General features: G+C 36.6%; 1 protein-coding gene across 1 annotated transcript in view; it reads left to right on the forward strand.

The window, feature by feature from the left end:
- Positions 1 to 251: 251 nt before the first annotated feature.
- The window catches only part of TENM2 (teneurin transmembrane protein 2), a 963,219-nt gene continuing 935,629 nt past the window's right edge, over positions 252 to 27,841 (forward strand). The window contains exon 1 of the mRNA XM_038413789.2: positions 252 to 383. The gene's annotated coding sequence lies outside the window, so the exon portion shown is untranslated. The remainder of the gene's footprint in view (positions 384 to 27,841) is intronic.

The raw sequence follows: 27,841 nt of genomic DNA on the forward strand, positions 1-27,841 counted from the left end.
TTTTAGAGACAGGGGTGCAGGGTAAGAAAAAAAATCTTGGACACCACTGATTGGTATCTTTGTGTAGTAGTTCTGGGCAGCAAAAGAGTATCCACTGGCCTAAACTATCTAATGTTTCATTGCAGAAACCTGATCTGCAGGGATGGGAAATCTCTCTTTCTTTGCTTAGGGAACAGATTGTAAAAGCTACAGGCACTGAATTTTTTTAATCTATATTTATGGTATTTTGTGATTTTTCTCTGAACTTTATACATTTTTGTTTCTTCCTGACAGTTACTTCTTGCTTTTTTATTACTAAACAAATCTGGAGCTCTGTCAGTTTGTGTGGAGTGGACATCACCTACAAAGCCTGTTGAATAGCGTATCGAAGTTCCACCACCTTGGTGAGTGGAATCATAGTTACAATTGTATGTGGTGTTCTGATTCAGGTTGTGTTTGTATTGTTGACCAAAGTGCTTCAATGCAGGCTTTAAAAATGCCTTTCCAGATCTCTGCAGGAAAGTGCTTTTTGTGGAGAAAAGCAATTTGTCCTAGCATTTTCCTTTACAGAAATCTGCTTCAATCTCTTCCAACCCAATTGAACCACTTCAGAATGCTTTACAAAGAGAAGCCTGCCCTTTCTCTACCTGCCCAGATTTTGCTTTTGTTTGAGTTGCCTATCCTGAAAGAAAGACCTGTATCAAATGGGGGTTTTAGGAATTTGTTGTTAAAAGAAATTGTTCCTTGTTCAAGATGGACCATTTATTCAGAGTCCTAGAGCAGTAAAGATTTTTTAGACAGTCAGAGCAATTGGTTGACTGCATACTCCTAATGTTTTAAATCTGCATATAATATAAAGTGCAAAGGAAAGATAAACGAGGGAAAAAATCCTGTGAATTGTTCGTTCTTTCATGGTTCTCTAACTGCCAGCCAGAATGCTCACAAGACACCCTATAATTTAATTATGTTGTACATACCCTCTGGGAATTAATATAATTATATACTCTAGCATACTACTCTAGTGTGTCCAGTAGAGAAAAACAGGCTGTCTTTTTTAGGAGCGGCCAAGAGGAGAAAGGAAATATAATCCCTTGAGTTGATGATTCCCCTAGAAAAATTAAAACAAATTTAAAATGAAATAAATCATTCTGAGCTCTGTACCTTCCACAGTCCTTAATTCTACTGTTTACTAATTTCGAGCTATATCTGGCAATCCTTATTCAAGCCAAATTGCCATTGAATTCAGTGCATGTTCTGATATAAATAAGGATGGCTAGATTTGGCCCCTTTATTAAAAATATTTAATTGAATTTGGTTTAGTATTAAATGTCAGCTGTATAAATATCTTTCAAACCAAGCACTAGATACCTTTTGGGCCTGATTTTCTGAGGTGCTGAGCACCAGACTCCAGTTGAAGTCTCAGTAGACTGGAAGGGTTCAATGCTACTGAAAAATGAAGCCCTTCATCAGCATTCTATTTGTTACAGTGGCTCCTTTCCCACAAGCAATGCAACTTCTTGGCACTACGAACTAACAACTTCTTTCTTATTTCCTGACTGGCTAACTTAATTTTCCTGCAATTTATTATAGCATTAAGGTCACTACTATGAAATTATGATTACACTGCTCCCAAATTTGCAACATTTATATTTGTTTTTATATAAAAGTTGATATAATACAGGGAAAGTATGTGAAAGCTAACTGAAAGCAAACTAAAAATATATATGTAAAACAAACTCCTTTTAAAGAGAAGAAAATCTGGTAATTTGCAAATCTAAGTATTGTTGTGATAATTATTTATTATATTTATAAACACACCTGTCACCTTCATATATAAACATGAATTTTATTTGGTCATCCTAAGGATTATGGAAAGCTAAGAAAAATGTGATTGAGCTGAGATTGACTTTAGTGCTCCACACTATTTAATAATCTTCTGCAGCCTTGCATTGATATGAAGTAACACAAAGTAGGTATAAACTAAATCCTGGAAGAGATATTTTTCTTCCAGGCAGGCTTGGAGACCCTTGCTCATAGGCAAAGGTTGTTTAATGGAAATGTTGACTGGTTAGACCTCAGTGATGCTCAAGAGGAATAGAAAACACATACATCTTCTCTACCAAATATACAAGGATTTTTTCAGTGGCAGTTTCCACTTTGCTCTCATATCTAGTGGTAATGCTCCTTGAGACCATTTTGAAGCTTATTTTCTTCTAAATTGCAAGAGAGTTGCTGCCAATGACAGCTAACCCTCATATCAGCCTGAATGTGTTTGCCCAGTTTCTGAGGGATCTCTTCAATGGGAGTTGCAATACTCCAGCAATACTTGGATTTAATTCCACAGTGTAATTTGTGTAAGGAGAATATAGCTTTCCTAAGTCATCTCTTTATATCTGTGCCTTAAATTCACACTCAGTCCTGCAGTAGCTGCCCTAACAGGCTGATTAAGCACCAATCCTTTTGCCAAAATGCATGGACTTTATATTCCTGCATCCCTCCTCTGCTCTTATTATCTTGAATCAAGACTGCTTGGTTTTTTTCTATTCTTTATATATTCCAGATGAGTCTCAACCTTATACCTGAGTTGTTCTCATCATTTCTTCCGAATTTCATGATATTATCTCATGTTGCAGTTTTCAAACTCCAGTTTTATCATCTCAGTGGAGGTCTTTAGAAGGCCCTGTTTTTCCTTCCTTGCACTGCCATGTACCTTCTTTAGAGTCTCTTGTTTTTGCCCACTGTCTTTTGCTTGTTCTAACTGTCAGGGCAGGTCCCAAAAGTGTATGTCAGAGAAGAATAGTCTCTCTTAGTTTATGTCTAAAACCCCAGTTTTCTGGACCCTGCCATGTCTGCAGTGTTTGTCATTCTACAATCCATCTACTTTTTATTTATTTTATTTTTTAATCAGTTGAACCTTAATATTTTCTGATTTATTCTGTGCTAAATGTTAAGTAAAGCATCCTGTAGGTACTTGATGTTAATATAATTGCAACAGAATGATGTCAATTGAGTTACACCATGACTGAATTTGGTAAGATGTATATTTTAATTTATTTTACATGAGAAAGGAGCCCTATGCTCATGGTACTTTAAAACTTAGGGTTTGATTTTCCACTGCTGTATATTTTGTGTAATATTTTTATTTGTGCAGAGTGAATGTAAGATTCTATCACCAAAGTGTGTGGAGAACTCTGAAATGATTATGTTTTACCCCTACTTTGTATAAGATGCATGAGGTGTAGTATTAATTTTAAAAAATATTATTTGTTCTTACTTTTGTCATGGTGTATAGCTTTGTATTTTGTTGGTTTTTTTGACATATATCCCCTAAATATCTAACATTAATCTTTCAAAAATGCAAACACTATACATTTTTTTTAAGTTTTCTGTTAGTCACCTTTTAAGAAATGATTTCATTTCTTTTAATGGATTTTTTGAATTTTTATCTATTTTTTGCTTTTAAACTGAAAAATAACAATTAGAAGCTACTGAAAAACTGTCAGCTCTATGAGCACTGGAATCACAAAACCAATATAACTTCTGCTCATTGTCTATTCCTTCATTTACTATTTTAGCAGTAGGTGCAAAGAAAGTTCTGTTCTATGCAATAGTTAAAACTGTTAATTATAAAGTTGTCCAATGTTGTTTGAACATTATTCTCCATGCATTTATCACTTTTTCTTGCAGTCATCCCTGATAATTTGCAATATAAGTGCAAATTTATTTTGATGGAGTACTGAATAAATATAACATTGGCCTTAATAAAATAGCAACTTTATGTAATTTTCTAGCATCCATAGAGTATGGCAGAAGAACAAGAATAAATATGCAGTTACAATAAGCCATGATATGAATAATCTAGACCAATCTAGAATTAGGACAGCTATCCAGAGGGATTAGATTTTTGAAAATCATGGTTCCCTAAACTATATTTGAATGAATCAACTTATTTCTGTAAGTGTTAACATTAAAGAGATGGGACCTTAACTTTTGTACTCTAGTCTTCTTTGATGTTGGTGATTTTGATGTTACTGGGAAGAATTGTGTTTCTCCTGCCAACTAATGTTGTCCCAACTGAACATAGCAGTTTGTGCATTCATAGACTGGCTGAACTCTGCCAAATTGGCAGAAATAAGAGAAATCATTTTGCAACTGCGTTTAGTAAGGTAGGATCTGAACTGAAGGACGTGAATGAAACCCAACTGGTCTCATGTCCTACCTGCATAGCTAAGAGAGAATTCTTTTAAAAAATGTTTCATAGGACTCCGAGAGATTTATGAAAGATTAAGAGGATTCAACCAGTACAGTAGCTCGAGGGTGGTAAAGAAGAGGTCAGCCAAATCTCCTAGCATCTTTCATGGACTTACTCCAGAAATCAGTTGTCCTAAGCATTTGAAAGCTGTGAAGGAAAATGAAAAGTATACAAAAGATACAAAGATTTTCAAATCAAATATATTAATATAGCATTTTAGCTGATAACAGTCATCATGAGAAGCCATACAGGTAGAGTGTCATTCAACATGGAGAAAAACTGAATAGATTGTAGAAAAGTTTTAGAAAAAATTGGCTGATTGTTGTAGAAGGAACAAGGTTAAATGTTGATAAAAAAGTGCAGATTGCCCTTAACTTTTTCAATCAAGATTATTTTTAGAAGTATAACCAAAATTTCTACATTCTGTGCTGCAAATATTTATAATTCATATACTTTTCCTAGTCTTTAGTGAGACACAACCTATCTGTGCAAGAATGGCTGATGTATAAAGAGACAAGGTGGGTGAGATAATATCTTTTATGGAATTAACTACTTTACCCACCTTGTTTTCCTAATATCCTGGGACCAGCATGGGTACATCAAGCATTGCATACAATGATGTATAAAGACAGATTCCAATCTTGATCTTTGAGTTATCTAACTAAACGTATCTTGTCCTATATGTCACAATTGAAAACAGCACTCATCCGTATAGTTCTGTCTGTGGATTATCTAATGGGTAATAAAGGTGAAGAAAATATTAGAGGAAAAAATGTTTCAGCTTTACTGTGTGTTCTAGAATGTAAGTCATGAGGAAAGATACAAAGCAACATTTTAAAGAGTGACCTGGGTGGTCAGAATCTAGATTAGAAAACTTGGAATGGCAAATATTGGTTGTCCTGGGAAAACCAAAATATGAACATTGTAAATCTTGGCAAATGACACTCTCTGTGAGCTTCTATGAGATCTGATCCAAGTTTTATTGGATAAACTTCATCTGGATGAAGAAAAGCAATATCCCAGTTTTACCACTAGTGTTAAAATATCCTTTATTTGTGATTTACCTCATTATAACATCTTGTTCTAAAAATATGAAGCAAAAACTTATGGCAAATATAGTTTTTGTGGGACTGATCCTGAAGGGTCAGCAAAACTTGAACAGCAGTTGTTGTCACTTCATTGGCGTTAACGACCGGACTGACCCCTTCGAGTTTCAGAGCTTATCCTGAATTGAATTGTTTCAAAGTAAAAAGGAGAAGGGTTGCACCCAGTAGTGTGCCTTGGAATACAAATCTGCGTTCATATGCTATGTGACTCATAATTCCGACAGACAATATATGTCAGTAGATTACTTGGTAAAAGTGTGCCCTGGAATAGGATAAACATTTAAGCAGTTAATGGGTATAATTGGAGCTCAAATTTATTCACTCTAAGGTAATCAGAAGGACACCAAAGATCTAGCTGTTTGAATCATCTCATGAACACCTTCCTTTTGTATATCTACTGATAAAATATTACTGATTTTATTTTTTAAATGGAGAGAAGGAACTCACTATCTGAACAAGTCCCTTCGTCAAAGATGCCACCTTTATTTTCGGTTACATTTTTACAACATAACAGCTAACTGGTCTTTACAGATCAGTTATGAATACAGTTGCAAAGGTAAAACCTATTTCAGCACTGAATCTGTCCAGAGTTATCAAACTGCTGGTGGATACGCTAAATTGGAAGTTTTGATAGATCTTTTCCAAAGGTGGCTGCAGGTTTTGCAGAAGGGGGAAGCTACATGGCCATCACAGTCAGAAATCAAAATGTTAATACCTAATCGGCATTTCAGTGTATCAGGGAAGAATCACCAGCATCAGTACTCCATCTGACAGCTATATATATTGGCAACAGAAGTTGGGAAGTGATTCAGTTTCAATAAGCCTGAAAGCAGGCTAAGATGTCATCCTGGAGATGACTGTTATTGACAAAAGGAAAGAAAGTATTACTGGCGAGTGAGATACCTTCTAAGAATAATTCAGTTTTAATATGGAGTCTTCTTAGGATGCTAATAATGCAGTAGACAAACATGTCAGTGGGGCATTGGAGAGTGAAGAGATTATGCCTCAGTGTAACTATGTTGCAACTGCAGCAGGGATATGAGTCATAAAACAAATAATTTTGCTGTGGACTTTTTTCTGCCTTTGGAATTGAAGTTGTCAAAGGAGAATGTTGCATAGGTTATATCAAACCTGTATTTTGGGCCCACTGGAGCTTTTATTTTAAATAGCTGACATGTCAAAGGGCACAGTATTTTTGAGTGTGTGGGTAGGAGATTTCACTTTACCTTGATGGCATTGTCCATTTTAACATATGTTCAAGGTAGTATGCATATTTAGTTAATAGTGGAACTTAATTTTATTACTTACAAGACTTTTACTGTTATTGTTAATGTAGTGTCTTAAGTGCACATGATGCTTTACAAAAAGCATAGAAGACAACTTCCCTAAACCAAATTGTTTACATGGTAAGGCTCCTTTCCTGCAAACACTCATGGATCTGCTTAACTTTCACTGTGTGAATTTTTCCATTTAAATCTTTGAAATAAGTATGTAAGTAAGTTTTCCAGGATTAGGCCTAAAACAGAAATAAGAATCATAGGCAAAGGTGGGACTAAACTATTCGATGAGTTTGGGGGAAAAAAAACCCTCTTCTGAACAGTGAAAACATAGAATAATTGTCAGAATACCCCAAAAGGGTGATATTACTGACTGTAACAACTAAAGAGGAGTTACATGACTCTGCTGTAGGAAAAGCCTTCTGCAGTGTGATACTACACAGGATGAAATAGGCTGTAGATGCAAAGCTTAGAGAAGAACAGGCTGGATTCAGCCCCAAGAGAGCCAAACTCATTGAATTGTGCTTTTTGTCAAACCTAGTTCTTGCACATACCCTGTTTCCTCACAAAGAAGTACAAAAAGAAACAGGGAATTCACCAGGTGGCAAAATGAAACATCAGATCAACAGCATCTGCATGAGCTCAAGATTCAACTTGTCTGTCCAAGATGTAAGGGCATATCAAACAGCAGATGTTAGCAGTGACTACAATATTTGCATTGCTAAACTGAAATTAAAATTGAGAAGGATCAACTTTAAGTAGGAGGTAAAGAGAATCTGAAACCAAAAGAGTACTGCCAGAAATTCCAACTTTAACTAAGGAACAGACTTGAGGCACTGCCAGAGACAGAGGAAGGTGAGAGACAGACTGGACCTGAAGAAAAATGGGCAGTGCTCAATGTGATTCAACCTGCAGCTGGATATCGTCACAGACAGAGCAAGAATTGTATAAGCCAAGAGATGTGGCATCTCACTGAGGAAAGAAAAGTACTGAAAAGAAAACTCCTGAATGCTAAGACCAGCGAACTATTGGAAAAGACACAGTAGGAGTATAAGAAAGCAAACAAGTCAGTGAAAAGCAACTCAAAGATATATAACAACTGTGGGTATGCCTAAGATGAAGCTGCTGCTTTGCTAGAAAACTACAGAGCCATTACCAAGTGACTAAAGCCCCGTGTGGACGTTTCAACAGAGGACACAGACCAATAAAAAGCAAAGGTAAAACATAAAAAAAAAATGTTATAACTGAGGTAGAACGGAAAAACGGATGGGAAGAGCTTTTCATAAAAGTCCCCAATAGACCCAACACTATTTCAGCACCAGTTTCTGACTAAACATCTGAACCTGATCAGCTTGACATTAACATCAGTCCAATAGAGATGTCAGGAATACAGGCTGCAATGAAAAAGCTGAAAAATAAAGTGACACGAGATGATCCCATCAGGTTCTCCTTATTTCCTCATTAGCAATCTATTTAAAGTATGAACTTTCTCCTGGAGTCATGTACGTATAATATGCAAAAGTGACCAAATCCTCAGCTGCATTTTGGAGTCAATGGAGGTACTCAGATTTACAGTAGATGGGTACTTTATTTATATATTACAGTACTTGATGTTCGAGATAGTTCTTTGCTGTAGAAGTATGCATCTTTGAAATTGTTCTTGTTTGGAATTAGTTGCAGCATAACTATGTGCAATGTGCAATGTTTGGAATAAGCTGGAAGTTTAATGTCAGATTACTCATTTTGCTCACACAAACTATTGTGGTTTTCCTGACTTTACCAGCTATTTAGCATGTTACAGAGTTGTCCTCCTTTGATAATCAGCATCTGCAGCCATTCAGGGCATATCAGTTCTACAATATGTATATATGCATTATCATTAGTTAAAGTGTCTAAGGATAAATATTGAAGATTACATTGTAGTAGAAAAACTATATTAAAAAACTATATATATATCAACAAAAATTGATCCAATGTTTTGCTATGCAGTAACTGAACTATTGCTGGTTATTTTTTAAGCAGTTCATGCTCAGTCAAATGAATTTTCCCTTTTTAAATATGGAAGTTGCATATTTGCCTTATCTCAGTACTTTGTTTTTTAACTCAATCTCCTTAGCAACAGAGACATCTGTTTCTATTCTCTTAATCATTACATCCAAAGAAAGTAGCTGCTTCAAAAATAATAAAGGCAATTTCTATGAATTGGGTACCTTAATTGTTGCCAAGGCCCCTTAGTGTAATAATGAGGCATGCAAAAATTGACAAAGATCTTTTAATTGATGTGTATCTAGTTATCCATGTTGGTTAGCTGAGATATAAAGTATCACCAGTGAATTATTATGTAATTTACTATGTGACACACGTAAAAAAAAGGTTTCAGAGTAGCAGCCGTGTTAGTCTGTATTCGCAAAAAGAAAAGGAGTACTTGTGGCACCTTAGAGACTAACAAATTTATTAGAGCATAAGCTTTCGTGAGCTACAGCTCAGTGAAGTGAGCTGTAGCTCACGAAAGCTTATGCTCTAATAAATTTGTTAGTCTCTAAGGTGCCACAAGTACTCCTTTTCTTTTTACGTAAAAAAAAGTGATCTTTAATATTTCTTATTTATTTTAGAGACACTGATTTTGCAGATTGCTTTGTAACTAATCATTCTTTATGTTGAAAGTAGAGGGTAGATTGGCCATTAGTATGCCTTAAAAATAGAGAAATGAATACATTTGGATTACTTTTGTAATTTGTCTGAAAAAGACAAAATCTAATTAATTAAAAATAGACATTTGTTTATTTTATAGTAGCTTGCTTCCACATATCGTGATAGATTTTTTTCATCCCTACTAGAGCTTTTGGTAAAGTGATTTAATACCATCTTTTGGCTTTACAGCAGCTTTACACTGAATACCAGACTATTTGTCCCATATTGTTTAGAATTCCTAAAGCATATAAAATTGGCTTGTGTAACATGGAAATTTAGAATGCAATCAAGGATAACATTCTCCAGGATCTAAAAAGCCTGACAGGGAGCAGGGACTTACCTTTTGAGAGTTAACTAGGGAGGACCGGTGCCTCCAGCACCACAACCAGTGCCCTCACTGACTCTCTTTGAATCTGTGGATGGATGACTAGCTACCTACACACACTTGGCAATTAGTGTAAAGTGCGTAACAGTATCTGTAGAGACTTGAATGTGAATACCTAGCTCCTGGCACTACAGAGATTTCAGTGACAGTAGTTACTTCAGAGGAATGTCAACAAGATTACCTTAGTCCTCATCAGTAACTGTGTTTGCTACTGCTACTGTCAAAACGGATGCCATTGTTTGGCAGTTATATTGGGGATTTCGGAAAAAGACTGTATGTATATTTAGGAAACTCATTTTAACTTAACGTTTAGGGGATTTGTGATATTTTCTTAGAATAAACTTTTAATATATAAATACATATTTATAAGTGCATTTGAATAAAAGATATAGGGATCGGTTCTCTCTTCATTTACACCACTTTCATATTCTTGTAACTACACTGACTTCATTGGAATTTCTCAGGATTTATGGATGTGAACAGAGAACAATCGGGGGGAGGGTACCTCTACCTTAAAGGAGTTTCTGATATAAGGAAACTGAGGCACTTCTCAAGCAAATATTTTCTAACATATAGACTGCTGCAGTATTTGTGTACAACCTTCATTTGGAGCTCAGATCCAGCACTTTTTAAAAATACATTTTTTCCATAATTGTCTTACAATTAATGTCTCAAGTGTTGTATTTGATTTGCTTTGGTTTCCGTTCCTTCCTTTCCCTCTTTCAGCACATCTGTACAATGAGAGCCCCATAGTTTAATATTTTCTTGGACTCCTTTGCAGGACATCAGTCACTTTCTCTGTCACCAGAGCTGCTATGTAACTCTCTTTAATGATATCAGTAATTGAGTGTGTGCATCAGGGAGAAACAGGGCCCTTGGTCTTGACCCAAATCTTAACCAAGTGACCAGCAAATTTACAGCCAAAAAAAAAGACTACAGAGAGGAGGGGAGCCCATTAAGCTCCCATATTTCCATCCTTCCCTCACTTTGATCTCTCTCTCTCTCTCTCATGCTATAAACATAATTACTTAGGGCAAGATTGTCCCTGGCTCTTGTGCCTAGGGGAGTTCAAGGAGCTGTCCCAAACAGCCCTCTGCATGCTGTGTGAGGGACAATCATGGCCCATTCAGAGAGACAACTCCTTCCCTGGTGGAACAGATTGCTCTGTAGGAGCAGCCATGGTGGGCAGGAGCTGGGGTCTTAGCTCTTCTCCTTTAAAGTGGCCAGCAGAATAGGCTGGAGGAGCAGCCTGCATTACACTCCTATGCAGCTCAGAGTTTTGGAAGGGAGTGTGTTCTGCACTCCACCTTCTACTCAGGACTATGCTCATAGACTTTAACGCTAGAAGGGACTGTCATGATCATCTAATCTTACCTCCTGCATATTGCAGGCCACAGCACCTCACCCGCCCACTCCAGTAATAGAACCCTAATTTCTGGCTGAGTTACTCAAGTCCTCAGATCATGATTTAAAGCCTTCAAGTTATAGAGAATCCACCATTTACATTAGTTTAAACCTGCAAGTGACCCATACTGCAGAGGAAGGCGAAAAACCCCCAGGGTCTCTGCCAGTCTGACCTGGGGGGAAATTCTTTCCCAACCACAAATAGGTGATCAGTTAGACGCTGAGCATGTTGACAAGACACACCATCGATACACTTGGGAAAGAACTCTGTGTAATAACTCAGAGCCCTCCCCATAACTGGTCTTTGGAGAGATTTGCTACTGGCAAGCTACATGCCATTTTTGGCAGTCTCAAACTATCCTCTTCATAAACTTATAAAGCTCATTCTTGAAGACAGTTACTATTTTGCTCCCATTACTCCCCTTGGAAGGCTGTTTCAGAACTTCACTCCTCTGATGCTTTGAATCCTTTGTCTAAATTGTTAAATTAAAATTGAAAAATTAAAAATGTTTGTTCTCTTCATGAGTACATTTTCAGTACCATAATAATTAATCTCCATCAGTTAATTGAATTTTAGTGTAGATATAATCTAATTTTAATGGTTTAATTCTAATCTAATTTTATAATGTTTAGGTACTGATCTTAGATAGGAAGAAATATACAATTAAAGTTAATCTAAAATTTGTTCAAAGCAGTATATAGATTTTAAAAATATAAGCTTTAACATAGAATCAGATTCGAAAGCTTCCTGGATTTGATATCCACAACACGGATGATTTTAGAAAAACGATTGGGAGATGGGTCATGCAGTTTGTATTTGTGCCATTGCTCTAGTTTCCTATTCTCATCTTTGTAGCTACTTTTTCTTACAAAACATGACTCCTTTTCACTTCTCTCCACTCCCATATATCTCTTCTTGTAAAGGCAAATGTGCTAACTGCTTTCTAAGCCAGTTTGAAATGTGGCTCTGGAGTTGCATAGGCATATTTTTTCCTTCTTTGTAACTATAAGGTTCTTTAAAAATATTAGTTAAAATAAAGATGAAAGGCCAGATTACATCTCCTGATACCGCCACTTTGCATTCCTCTGCTGATGCTTTGGGCCTGTAAACTCTGTGGGTCTCCTGAGCTGAGAATTCTGCCAATATGGGGGAGTCATCAACACTGTTGTGCTTTATTGATCAGCACCTTAGGTCTGTTACCTGCTGGAGTACAATAGAGCATCTCTGAGGTTCCCCTAAAGTACTCTGAGGCTGCAAAGAATCTGCCCAATAAAGCATCACATTTTAACCACAAACTAATGGAGGAAGTGATCTCCTCAGATATTTGTTTAATAACTCTGTGCCTAGGGAATTAATTCAGGCTATTTTCAGACAAATTTTGAACACCTTGATGAACCAGAATTTGAATCACAGCTAGGAGAACAGGATCTAAATAAGATAAAGTGACACCAAATCCTACATACCTACAAAAGTATTCCAGAAAGATAGAAATTAAAATTAGTTTGGCTATTTTGCAATGAAAGTCATTCTAAAAGTCTGGAAATATATGTTTTTGATAATGCATTACTTTAAAATTGTATTGGTCAAATTTTACTTTCATTAAACTCAGGGTAAATTGGGAGTAACTTCACCAAGATCATTAGAATTACACCACTGTAAAAATAATGCAATTGTAAGGAGGATGAGGCCCTCTCTAGTCAGGAGAAAAGCAGATCAAAGATGCTAACTTAAGTTACTGGTCCAGGTTGCTAGTGTCATTGGAAAGCTCTTTGATGTCCTACTTAAAATGAGTTAGTGGATGCAGTTCCTAGTGAACCAGGAGTGCACACCACAATTGACAATAATTGGCAATTTCTTTAGCAGCCTTGGCAGAGATGCCAGGAACTTGTTGGGCTTGAAACTTGAACTACTCTCTCATCCCTAGAGTTGGTTCCTCTACATGAAGTTTATGGTGCATTGGCAGTTCACCGTGGGGAAACTTGTGCTCTACTTATTCTTCTGGCAACTAGAGAAATTTAAGATAATCCACTACCCTTCATCAACACTAAATTCACTTTTAAACAGAACATAGATATAGAATGTGGGCTTGATCCTGACCCACCAAAGTCATTGGCAGAATTCCCATTGAATTTAAATGATGCGGAATCAAGCCATATGTATAACTTTCACATATTTAGGGCAATTGCAGCCACAATTTGTTTCAGCATCTTTCTGTGCTGTTATAGTGCACACTCACCATGAGAGTACTCCCTTGCATCAGGGTGTGATATTGCAGGACTCTGTGTCTCTAACACTATTTGCAGGTCATTGTCTCTGTGCACTATTTAGCCTTGCAGCTGAGATGCATCTAAGTCCAACCCGCTTCAGGGTCACAAAAGCTCAAACTAGTAATCAGAGTCTCTCAATAAATCTACCTTCCTCTGGGCTGATTTTCTGTCTCCTTCTTCAGCTACTCCTGAGTCCTCTTCCCCAGCTCTGGAGCTTGTCCCCCAGCTTCAGCCCCTCAGAATGAGTCTCTTTGAGATCTTTGCTCTGTTCTAGACTCTGACTCAGGCTTCTGTACTGTGGTTGCTCTCTTCACACGGACCTCTTTCCACTTTTAAGGGTCCCTGGTGTCCACAAAGTTATCATCCAATGCCTTCTAGTTCCCCCGTCTGGCTGAGAAACAACTAATTAGATACATCTGTTGTATCTGGGACATAATTAATTGACTGTTAACCCCTATCCTCTTTCAAAGAAATGCAGGACTACAAGGGCCCTCAGTAAGTCATCTATCCAGACCCCTGCACTGAAGCAGGAGTAAGTATTATCTAGGCCATCCCTGACAGGTGTTTGTCTAATCTGTTCTTAAAAATTTCCAGGTTTCAGAGTAGCAGCCGTGTTAGTCTGTATTCGCAAAAAGAAAAGGAGTACTTGTGGCACCTTAGAGACTAACAAATTTATTAGAGCATAAGCTTTCGTGAGCTACAGCTCACTTCATCGGATGCATTTATCTGATGAAGTGAGCTGTAGCTCACGAAAGCTTATGCTCTAATAAATTTGTTAGTCTCTAAGGTGCCACAAGTACTCCTTTTCTTTTTTTAAAAATTTCCAGTAACAGAGAATCCACAACCTCCCTAGGTAATTTGTTCTGGTGCTTAACCTCCCTTACAATTAGGTAGTTTTTCCTAAAGTGTAACCTAAATCTCCCTTTCTGCAATTTAAGCCCATTATTTCTTGCCCTGCCTTCAGTGGTTAAGAACAATTCATCACCCTCCTTTTTATAACAACCTTTTATGTACTTGGAGACTTTTACCATGTTTCCCCTCAGTCTTCTCTTATCCATGTACATTATTTGCTCACTCCAGATTGATCATGGAATATCTGATGTGCTGTATAGCACTACTGCTCTTCAACACTGTTTTGTGTTAAGGGGTAAGAACACCATATATCCTCGAAGTTAATGTACTTAGGATCCAATTGTGATCTTACTTGGAGTAACTCTGTAGAAGCCTTTGAAGATAAAATATTGTGAAAATTGTAGGAGAGAAATCACAATCAGGTCATATCCATGCAAAAACCTTTATAATATATATATATATATTTTCCCCCCAGGCAAACTCTTAAAATACATTGTAGCATTTTAACAAAATTATAATAAAAATATTTTATTTGTATAACATACTGTTTTGTAGAATTCATTACATTCCCCAGAATCATGTGGAACCTGAAAAAAGTACTTTTCATCCACCAAAGGAAATACAATGTTTAACAACATGCATTTGTCTACAAAATGCATTGCAGTATCTGATGAAATATGCTTTGTCAATAAAATAAATTGCCAAACAAAATGTAATCCTTCTTCAGAATGCATTTAGCCTACAGACTGAAATAAGCTACTTCCACAAACTGCATTTTGTTCTTTGAATTATTTTGATTTGCTGTCTATCAAAATGTGTAGATAAAATGGTTTTTGTCAGACACTGTATATCAATGTTATTTTATTGTATATAGATAAAATACATTTAATTCGAAGGGGAGTCAGCATTTGATAGCATACCTGAAACTAGCATTGGTTGAACTGAAGTGATAAAACCATAGATATAACTCGTTTGTGATGAGAGAGGTTCTAATCTCCTTGTAACTGTGCTTGTAATTCAACTCTACAAACAATTATTTTTTCTTCTTAAGGCCCTGGTCCTGCAAATATTTACCTGCTTAACTTTACTACCATGAATAGCTCATGCTGCTATTCAGATTAGTAAACTTAAACATGTGCATACATGTTTACAGTGTTGGAGCTAGAGTGTTCATACTTAGACATGTGCCCTTCAGCAATGAGATTCCATTAAAAAATTTAAAACAAAAACCAGTGCTTGTTACATTAATGATGCCCATATCTTTATACGCTAGTTCCTTAGTAAATTCTGTCCTTCTTCAAACAGTAATCTTACTGAAGACTACAGGAATTTCACCTAAGTAAAGATTTCAGGATTGAACCCTACATGATGAATAGCTACTCAGTCTTTAACTAATTGCAGATCTTTACACTATTTTAATTGTACTAGTGGATGTAATAAATCTCTCTCTGTTTAATGAAGCAGGACCGTATTGACAAGAATCACAGCTGTAACTTTGCTTTTAATTATTTTAAATACGTGAAGGGGACTAGATCTTTACAGGGCTAATAATAAATGAACAATTTTTCTCCAAGATTATGATGCCAAAAAAATTAACACCCCACACGAGTGGGTAGGTTCCCAGAAAGCTTCAAATTGAGCAATCATTAATGCTTAGCATGCATTAAGTTTGCACTGACTTGTCTACACTAGAGTTTTTTTTCAGAACATATTAGCTAACACCTTCCAACAATAAACCTTTGAATTCTACTCAAGGCAAATTCTAAAAAGTGTACAGGACTTCTGATTTCTAAGGTGTAAGTACCTTTTAACGTTCCCATGGGTGCCTTCAGATTTGTCATTGAGCTAACTAAAAACAAGGAAAATAAGCTGTTGGGAAACCATTTTCTCATCCGGCTGTGAAGAGTCAGGCAATCTAGGGCTTCAGTGATGATAAGGAAGTTGGTTGATTTAAGCTTCACAATTTGGAAATACAGAATCCAAAGGAGAACTGTGCAGGAAAATATAAAGAAGGTGGATTGGAGTCGTTCACATAAAGGCTTCTGCCTACAGTGGCAGAAGGCTATATCAATCAGAGGAGGTTGAAAAGATCATATCCCTTCTTGCTTCTTTCTTGATTCTCAGGAATTCCAATCTGAAGTAAATAAGCTGTGGTTTCAGCAAAGTTCTTAAGCAAATACTTAAAGTTGAGCACATATTTAAGTGATTACTGAATAAGAGTCGGGTACTTACATGCTTAAATTTAAAAATGGCTTAAGTGCTTTGCTGAATTGGTAGTAAGTTGCACACATTCTAATCTTAACATGTTAGAAGTAGTTGCTTTTATTCTTCCTCTAGATGGAAGTCAGTGGTGATTTAGAAGAAAGATAAATGCATACATAATTGACTGAGATTGAAAATATATCTTGAGGCCTGATCCTACAGCCTTTACACAAGCACAATCCCATTCATTTAAGAAGGAGTTGCGTTCGTATACGGAGGACTGCAAGATTAGGTGCACATATAATGAGCACTTCAGAAAATATACAGTAATTTCCATCTTCATCTACAGTTCTGTTTATTGTACAATAAAGATCAGAATCTATACCACCATAACATCACAGCACCCATTTATGATAATGGGTCAGTTATGCTATTAGGAGTATTTAGCTGTTTTGCAGTATTAAAGGTGCCTTCTTTTCCCAAAACCCATGTACTTCCACGTTAGCATACCTACCTGGATTAAATGATTAATATGTCTGGTTGAACAGATGTTTTTACTTGAATTTAGAGGATATTATTTCTCTGGTCCTTTCTCTTTTCACTGTCATCTTCTGAGTTGACACAGTAATCATACGTTGTAAAATGCATGCTAGGTTGGGACATTAGAATGATTGACAATGAACTTGTTTGGTAATGCATAGGCTGATCCATATATGACATACAATTTCTGGCAACAACTTCATCATTGTGTTTCTGAAAATGAGAGATGAGCCCAAATACCTGAAAATAACTCAGTAAGCTGCAAATGGATTACATTTTGAGTGCAAATTCATTAATATCAAGGCTGCACCTTCTCTTCATCTGATTTAATACAGTAAAGCTGTTTGGGAGCTCAACAATTAGATTAATAGCTATTATACCAGAAACTGTGTATAAATCTTCTGATTATCTTTTTGGATTATAATGCATTAAATGTTATATTATGTAATGTTGTGTAGGACAGCTAGCAAGGTACCAATCAAAAATTGGCAAACAGTTCTTGCGCATGTGGATATTGTGTACCTAATCACTTTGTTTTGTTGTTTGTTCCGCAAGTGTTGTGCAAAAATTGCAAATTTATTAAAATGACTGTTGAAAGTTAATCGTGTGAGGGCTCCCAGCTGGCATTCGCACTGAAAATATTTCATCTGGGATAATTTTAATGCATAACTATATCATGTTCAGTTGTAGATGTATAGTAATTAGTATAGTTACTTCTAGGATAGGGCCCAGCCCTATAAGTACTATTCATGACTCAATTTATCCTTGTTAAAACATTAACTTGTAGCCTGATCAAGGAAATCTTGGGTTATATGCCATCTACATGCTGCCTGCATAGGTTAGCTTTATCTAAGGGCAAGTCTAAATACCACAGCTGAACTTTCATGAATAGTTTTCAGCCATGAATCAGCATTGTGGAGCGTAAACAACTGTTCATGTGATTCCTTCAGCACAAATACATGACTAGCACACTGACATTTGAATCTGACAGGGAGAGTGAAAAGACCAAGTTAAAATGTGGCAGTACAGAGGGAAATACCGCCTCACTAAATCCCTTCACCATTCGCATAAAGATGTTCCAAAAATTTGAACTAGAAGGAACAGGCATTAACATCAAGTGAGAGAGTATGTGTGTCTACTCAGATTTGCAAATACCAAGCCAGGAAGACCTGGAAGCAATGGTCAAAAATCTGAATATGAAAAATAAGTTCGTATTGTCAAAAATAAAGGCTAAAGATGAGTATGCACATGACCAATGTTATTATATAGTGTGTTAATTTCAAAAACAGATAGGAAAATAAGCACAGAGGACATGAAATACATAGACTGTTCTAAAGAATATGTCTGCTTAAGGTACTTGACTGTGCGGTTCCAGTGCAGGATAAAGAACAACAGAGAAGAATGTGGATGTGCTTAAGCGGTGCATCAGTTGGCACATGCTGATTGGATAACTGATCACAAATGGATTTTATGGATACAATTATCCAACTTTCATCCATAAAGCCTAGAATTCAACAAACCATCCTTATTCAGCAAAGCACTTAAGCATGAGCTTAAGCCCCATTTGCCTTAATGCAGTTGCCTTAAAGCTAAGCATGTGTTCAAGTGGCTTGCTGACTAGGGATGGATTTATGTATATGCTTAAGTACCTTGTTGTACTGGGGCCAAAATCTGTTTTTGTAACTTTGAATGCACATATTTTGTTGCTGCAAGTCAGGATTGGGTTTTAAAAACTGGCCCTTAATAAAGATAACTCTTCACTAGTTAGACTACAACTAGAAATCACAATATATACATTTTCATGTTGTTTAGCATTAGGGTGGGGAAATATATTAATACATAGAGATTAGGGTTTTTAAAAAGTTATTGTTATTGTAATAGTTTTGTTGTTGAAAAATGGAAGTAGCAAGCTTTCATCATTTCTGGTGTAAGTATTTTTTAAAAACACATATATTGTTTCCTTTATAGTTTATACATTGTATTTCTGGAAACTGGAATAGAAAAATATATCTTTTTTTAAAAATGGTTATACTGTATGTTCATGAAAGACATAAAATGAATCCAGGGAAAAACCCTGTAAGTGACAGTATACAGAAGCTGATATGGTTTTGATAAAGAGCTAGTGAAGAGGTAGTGTAATTTTAGATAATTCTATAAAGATCTCTGAGAACATTTTTTGAAGTATAAGCTACATATTAGCACCAAGTCACAAAGAAATGAAAAACCAACCTACAATACATTTAGGCTTGGCAGATTTCAGTTTGTTTTATATATATATATATATATATATATATATATATATATATATATATATATATAATTTCAATGTTTGCTTTTAAGCATTTTTTAAAAATTGTATAGATTTAAATTTTTACAGTTGAGCAAAATTCTAAGTTTTAAGCATTTTTTCAATTTTCATTTATTTAAATTTCTGCAGTTGCTGAAAATTATCGGAATGGATCAGACAGCAATTGTTTAATGATATAGCCTTTGAGATTCAAAAAGTTAAAGCTTTATACTGTTAAAACTCAAATTGTCAATCACGTCACAATATATAAAGTAAATATCCTTAAATCAAACTCTAGTAAGTTCTCAGGTAGCATTTTTCTTACTTTGCCTATCTGTACATTTCAGTTATTATAATGAAATGTTTTTATGTGAAATCAATGTTTACTGACATCTACCAATGAAAATCTAATCCTTCCAAGCCTAAATATATTTATCAAAGAAAAGCTGTATTTGACTTTGATTCACTCTAAGAATTTGAAGTGTAATAATAATTTAAAAATAAAAAAGGGCATACCTTTTGAATGTATCCCTTGCAACTGTAATTTTTAGGCATTTATTGATATAGCATCTGTATAAAATATGTTTTAATCTCCTTTTCTAAGCATTATTATTATCGCTATATGTCAACATTAGAGTCAGATAATTACTTTATAAAGCAAAATAAAGAATCATGCTTATTTGGAAATAATAAGGACATAGGACAGCAGCAGAATATTTTCTGTTCTCCAGGTGCTGGTTACCATCCCCACAAAAGACATGGATTCACACAAAGCCCTCCCCTCGACATAGCACTGTCTTCACTGTGGTTAGGTCGGTATAAAATCCACACCCCTGAGCGATGTAGTTATACTAACATATACATTTGTGTGTAGACCTGAGCTGTATCCCTCAGATATTTTCCCTTTAAGGGAATGAAGTAGTCTGCTTCTCAGTGACCACTATTTATCGATCCCTGAGGTACTCCCTGAGCTGTAACATTCAGAATTGCCAGTTCCAAGAGATGCCACTGAGTGTATGGAATAATCTTGGCCCTGACCAGGAGGTTGTGTGCCTTGCTAGTCTGTTCCCAGTAACTGCTGATCCCCATCTGCTAGGTTACCTCCAGCTGCCAATATACTAGGATGGGCCCAGTATATTGTCTACTAGGAGAACCAGGAGTTTACATTTATTTTCAAGGTTTAAGACCATTTTTGTTCTTTGTTTTCAGTTCAAATGTAGCTCTCTCTTTTCCTCTGCTGTTCAGGCTTTGTACATCCTTTTGCCTTTGAAATTGACCTGTAATCTTAAAAGCCTATTTTAGGATGCAGTAAGCCAGTAATGCAGCTCAAATTCTGAAGAGCACTAGAATAAATGAAGTTAGACATTCTTTTTTGGCCTGTATACCTCTAGTGCACAAACACAGTAACAAATGCCTGCAAATAAATCAATTTATGAGGCAGAGTTCATATTTTTGATTTTTCATGATAGGGAATTATAATTGTTATAACGACAGTTTTGGTGGTGATTTGTAACCTTTAGTGCAATTTATATGCTGAGCAATTGTACCTTAAATTCTTCTCTATTTTTTTGTTTGAAAAATCCATTTACATTTAGAAAAAGGAGAAAAAATAAAGTTAAATTTATTGTCAATGCTGGTAACTGCATCTTTCATGGCTAAATTGAATCTTTTGAGATTATTCTTTATCATATACTATCCTAAAGTCAGGGATGTTTGGCAAACAGACACTAAGTGGAACTGATATTTGTTTAACCAGCATTCAGAATTAGCAAAAATAAGTCTTTTTAAAAAAATCATGATTATTCAAATAATGTTTTTGTAAGAATTTGATGAAGTTAAGAGCCTAATAAAATCATGAGACAAAGTCATAGGCCTGTCCTGGATTCTGCAATTAGCTCCCAGGCAGGCAAATCACTGCAGACTTCAGTGGGGTCCTATGTGGATGCAGAGGTTCACCTACACAGAGCCAATGGCAGGATCAGGACCGTAGTTTGGAATGGCACTGTGTATACATTTCCATACAGTTGTCAATGTACCTGAGTCCTGACCTAGAGTACTGCCGCTCTTCCAGTACTCAGAGTAGCAGCCGTGTTAGTCTGTATTCGCAAAAAGAAAAGGAGTACTTGTGGCACCTTAGAGACTAACAAATTTATTAGAGCATAAGCTTTCGTGAGCTACAGCTCACTTCATCGGATGCATTTGGTGGAAAAAACAGAGGAGAGATTTATATACACACACACAGAGAACATGAAACAATGGGTTTATCATACACACTGTAAGGAGAGTGATCACTTAAGATAAGCCATCACCAACAGCAGGGGGGGGAAGGAGGAAAACCTTTCATGGTGACAAGCAGGTAGGCTAATTCCAGCAGTTAACAAGAATATCAGAGGAACAGTGGGGGGTGGGGTGGGAGGGAGAAATACCATGGGGAAATAGTTTTACTTTGTGTAATGACTCATCCATTCCCAGTCTCTATTCAAGCCTAAGTTAATTGTATCCAGTTTGCAAATTAATTCCAATTCAGCAGTCTCTCGTTGGAGTCTGTTTTGAAGCTTTTTTGTTGAAGTATAGCCACTCTTAGGTCTGTGATCGAGTGACCAGAGAGATTGAAGTGTTCTCCAACTGGTTTTTGAATGTTATAATTCTTGACGTCTGATTTGTGTCCATTCATTCTTTTACGTAGAGACTGTCCAGTTTGGCCAATGTACATGGCAGAGGGACATTGCTGGCACATGATGGCATATATCACATTGGTAGATGCACAGGTGAACGAGCCTCTGATGGTGTGGCTGATGTGATTAGGCCCTATGATGGTATCCCCTGAATAGATATGTGGACAGAGTTGGCAACGGGCTTTGTTGCAAGGATAGGTTCCTGGGTTAGTGGTTCTGTTGTGTGGTGTGTGGTTGCTGGTGAGTATTTGCTTCAGATTGGGGGGCTGTCTGTAAGCAAGGACTGGTCTGTCTCCCAAGATCTGAGAGAGCGATGGCTCGTCCTTCAGGATAGGTTGCAGATCCTTGATGATGCGTTGGAGGGGTTTTAGTTGGGGGCTGAAGGTGATGGCTAGTGGCGTTCTGTTGTTTTCTTTGTTGGGCCTGTCCTGTAGTAGGTGACTTCTGGGTACTCTTCTGGCTCTGTCAATCTGTTTCTATCATGCATTCCTACAACTACAGTACCCACCTGCTGAAGTGAAGAAACAGATTGACAGAGCCAGAAGAGTACCCAGAAGTCACCTACTACAGGACAGGCCCAACAAAGAAAACAACAGAACGCCACTAGCCATCACCTTCAGCCCCCAACTAAACCCCTCCAACGCATCATCAAGGATCTACAACCTATCCTGAAGGACGAGCCATCGCTCTCTCAGATCTTGGGAGACAAACCAGTCCTTGCTTACAGACAGCCCCCCAATCTGAAGCAAATACTCACCAGCAACCACACACCACACAACAGAACCACTAACCCAGGAACCTATCCTTGCAACAAAGCCCGTTGCCAACTCTGTCCACATATCTATTCAGGGGATACCATCATAGGGCCTAATCACATCAGCCACACCATCAGAGGCTCGTTCACCTGTGCATCTACCAATGTGATATATGCCATCATGTGCCAGCAATGCCCCTCTGCCATGTACATTGGCCAAACTGGACAGTCTCTACGTAAAAGAATGAATGGACACAAATCAGACGTCAAGAATTATAACATTCAAAAACCAGTTGGAGAACACTTCAATCTCTCTGGTCACTCGATCACAGACCTAAGAGTGGCTATACTTCAACAAAAAAGCTTCAAAAACAGACTCCAACGAGAGACTGCTGAATTGGAATTAATTTGCAAACTGGATACAATTAACTTAGGCTTGAATAGAGACTGGGAATGGATGAGTCATTACACAAAGTAAAACTATTTCCCCATGGTATTTCTCCCTCCCACCCCACCCCCCACTGTTCCTCTGATATTCTTGTTAACTGCTGGAATTAGCCTACCTGCTTGTCACCATGAAAGGTTTTCCTCCTTCCCCCCCCTGCTGTTGGTGATGGCTTATCTTAAGTGATCACTCTCCTTACAGTGTGTATGATAAACCCATTGTTTCATGTTCTCTGTGTGTGTGTATATAAATCTCTCCTCTGTTTTTTCCACCAAATGCATCCGATGAAGTGAGCTGTAGCTCACGAAAGCTTATGCTCTAATAAATTTGTTAGTCTCTAAGGTGCCACAAGTACTCCTTTTCTTCCAGTACTGGGGTCTTCTGTCACTACCAATTTGTCAAATCTTTTTTGCGCACATGTGCAACAAGTTCTAATACACTTCATCCAACTGTTTCTTATCTTAGTGTCTCAGGACTTTTAGTCGCCAATACTTTTGACCTGAAGTGTTTGGTTTTCCTGCTTTGGTACACCACACGGCACCACTCACTACACGTGGCTGCACCACCAAAATGTGTATTGGTTTTATGATGTGAATAGAGATGAGAGTGAGATCACTTAACACATATTTCAGTTATAGCTTACATTAGAAATTGAGTCCAGTTCTCTGGTGATGAAAGTCTAGTATGTGAATCCACTGCTCTCTCCAGGCACCTCTTTCATAATATTTTCATTCTGAATACAAGAATCACATACTGCAAGTTTGGTAGATGCATAATATATGCTGTCTAAACTTCACTCTCTTTACATATTTTACATATGAATTCTTTTTAATTGCTACAATCTTTTATTTTTCTCCATTACTGCTATTTTTTTCATACCGCTGTAACATTTATCCTGTCATCTTGTTTTTAATCTATAGACAAAAAGAGTGAGGCTATCAAAAATAGCCTGAATCAAGGTGAATTTTACCTGGTTGTAGATTCACTAACTAACTCTAAACATATGGCTTTATTATGGAAAAGTCTGCCAAGATAAACAATTCTGGTCTGAACATAAAGCAAACTCTCTCTCTCTCTTTCTCTGCCCCCTTCGATAGGTTCTTATATCTCACTCCTCGCCATAAAAGTTGAGTGCCTGTGTTCCAGGGATTCATTTGTGTTAAAGCCATGAAAAACTCCGATATCTTCTGGTTCTTTTATATAAATATTCTTACTGTAAAAATCAAGGGAATAAAAGTTGAGAAAACGTATAATATAGATTCATAGATACTAAGGTCAGAAGGGACCATTCTGATCATCTAGTCTGACCTCCTGCACAGCGCAGGCCACAGAATCTCACCCACCCACTCCTATGAAAAACCTCACCCATGTCTGAGCTATTGAAGTCCTTAAATCATGGTTCAAAGACTTCAAGGAGCAGAGAAGCCTCCCTCAAGTCAACCATGCCCCATGCTACAGAGGAAGGCGAAAAACCTCCAGGACCTCTCCAATCTGCCCTGGAGGAAAATTCCTTCCCGACCCCAAATATGGCAATCAGCTAAACCCTGAGCATATCGGCAAGATTCACCAGCCAAATACTACAGAAAATTCTTTCCTGGGTAACTCAGAACCCATCCATCTAATATCCCATCTCAGGGGATTGGCCTATTTATATATATGACAACCAAATGTTCCTCGACATTTTCTGGGAGGAATCAGCAGTTCCTTATGAGGGTTGCTGTTGCTTAAAAATAACTTTAAAAACAAACAAACAAACAAAAATCAAGCCTTTTTGTGAAAGAAAGTCGAAATAAGCATTCATTTAATTAGTTTTACAGAGGAAGAAAATTATAGGAAAAAAGAGTTGAAGCTATAAAAACATAATGGTTTTAAATTAAATTCTCAATGAGAATTAGGTTGTTGATAAATTGAACAAAAGCAACTGACTGTGGTAGATTCAGAAAGCAATTTGTATACAGTTTATCAGAGTTAAATAGCTTTAGTACAAACACTATTGTTTTTTTTATCCAACATATTTTGAAGAGAGAATTATTAATGCATTATGAATTCAGTAATTTCAGAACCCTTTAGCTATGAGTCAATACATCATCACCTGGAAAAGGGACTTCATACTGTCCATTCATTTTCCAACAATGGAAGAGTTGCTTATAAAACCATTAAAACATAACCTTAAAATTAACATGATGAACCTACAAGGAATAATTAAGCTGACAGAAAACAAATGGACTTGTGAAAGGAAAGGACTTGGAATGCAAGCTTCAAAAATACCCACTAATGAATAATTATTTTAATGAGAGTGTATGATCCTGGAGTAGATCACATTAGCTAACATTAACATAATACAGTTGTTGGATGCTGATTACACATACACTTAGTTCCCATTTTAAATCTCTACTGAAAGAAAGACTGAGTGGTCACATGTCCAGGTGCAGTGCCTTTACTTCCCTTTTCGTAGGGGGAGACCTACCTGAGAGTACTGGAAAAGTCATGAAAGTTTCTTGGGAATGCTGTCTTTGGGGATAGAGTTTGTTGGTCTGAGTGATGTATTCAGTAGCCATTGTGCAGCCAAGTTGCATTCACTACCACAGAATGTGTGGGCAGGTTATCAGAAGATATCTCTTCCCACCCAGGTATTGATCAAAAATGTCTCACTAGCCTATTGTTTTCTCTATGGTCCAGTGCAGACACATATTATGAAACACTGCTCTGCTATACACAGAGGATGCAGAGTCCCCCTGTACAATCTCAATAGATGGATGTACACGATGTATGCCATAGAACATAACCATGTCTTTCTCCCAATTTATGTCTGTCAGTGATATCAGATGAATCAGTGATGTCAAAATCTAGAGACTTCCAGTGTTAATGAGTTAAAAAGGGATATTTGCATCTACCTCTGGAGGGCCAAAATTAAGTAAACCAAAATCTTGGAGAGGGAGAAAATTTACAGTCATTTTGAGTGACCAAATGACTTAATGTGATCCTTCAGGAAGGAAGGTGTTTCCTTGGCTGATATGGAGTTCTTGGAATCATTGTGGATAATTCTCTGTAAACATCTGCTCTGTGTGCAGTGGCAGTCAAAAAAAGCTAACATAATGTTAGGAACCATTAAAAAAGAGATAGATAAGACAGTAAATGTCATAATGCCATTACATAAATCCATGGTATGCCCACATCTTGAATACTATGTACAGTTCTGGCCACCCCATCTCAAAAAGGATATTTTAGAAATGGGAAAGCTTCAGAGAAGGGCAACAAAAATGATTTAAGTGTATAGAACATGCTCCATATGAGAAGAGGTTAAAAAGATTGGGACTTTTCAGTTTGGAAAACAAATGACTGAGGAGGTGTATGATAGAGATCTATAAAATCATGAATGGTGTAGAGAAAGTCAATAAAGAAGTATTATTTCCCCCTTCACATAACACAAGAACCAAGGGTCTCCCAATGAAATTAATAGGCAGCAGCTTAAAACAAACCAAGGGAAGTACTTCGCTCAATGCACAGTCAAGCTGTGGAACTCTTTGCCAGGGGATGTTGTGAAGTCTAAAACTATAATGGATTCAAAAAAAGAGTTAGATACGTCCTTGGAAGATAGGCTCACCAATGGCTATTAGCCAAAATAGTCCTGGATGCAACCCTATGTTCTGGGTGTTCTCTAAGCCTCTGACTTCCACAGACTGGATAATGGGATGAATCACTTTATAATTTCTCTGTTCTGTTCATTCCCTTTGAAGGAATTGGCATTGGCCACTGCTGGAAAAAAGGTCACTGGGATAGAGGGACCATTGGTTTGACCCAGTATGGCCGTTTTTATGTTCTTATGACAGCAGAAGCATTTTTTGTCCAACCAAAAATACAATTACCAAAACAAAATATTTAATAATTAATAACAGGTGGCAAATTTACTCACTGACCAGAAATACTAACTGACCAGATTTAAGCAGTCATTGCTCTAAATATCTGCTCGAAGAGTAACCATGTTAATTTGAAATTGAAAAGAAATAGGCAATTGGTATGGTTAAACATCCACTAATAGTTACATATTAGTAAAAGTTTGAGCTAGCTATTAGGTGGTTGGTGGTATTTTAATGTACTCAACTGAATTTCTTTATTACTTAATCCCAATGTTTTTAAAGAGACGTATGGTTTTATTTAACTTTGGTACATAGTTTTTAGAGAGATCAGCATTTCCCATATTAATAAACTGGTTTTATTTAGTTATGTGATTTTTTTTGTGTTTGTTTGTGTGCGTGTACAGACATTTTGAGATTGTTGCATAAATATGTCATGGAATCTTGTTATGCTAAACAAATTTGTTAGTCTCTAAGGTGCCACAAGTACTCCTTTTCTTAAATGTGATTTAGAATCACTGAGGGATAATTTTCGAGAGGCAATAAAAGGAGCCATTTTTCCGACTATGACTATTATGGCCAATGGAAGAAAATTAGAAGAAAAACTGATGAAACTATAAAAATATGGCATTGTATATTGTATGCAGTTAGCCGCATGCCCAACTCATATTATTATCAGGATGATACCTATAGAATTAAACTCTTAATTATTTTAAACTTACTTGAAAATATCATGCTGTTACCTCCAAATTTTGTTTGTAGAACACTAAGCATCTATTTTGTCTCACTTAAAATATGCCACATAGAAAATATGTTGGATTTACAAATAATTAAATCAAAGATTTAACATATATTAATATTGTCAGTATT

Source organism: Dermochelys coriacea, chromosome 8 (assembly GCF_009764565.3).
Source record: "Dermochelys coriacea isolate rDerCor1 chromosome 8, rDerCor1.pri.v4, whole genome shotgun sequence".
NCBI classification, from domain to species: domain Eukaryota; kingdom Metazoa; phylum Chordata; order Testudines; family Dermochelyidae; genus Dermochelys; species Dermochelys coriacea.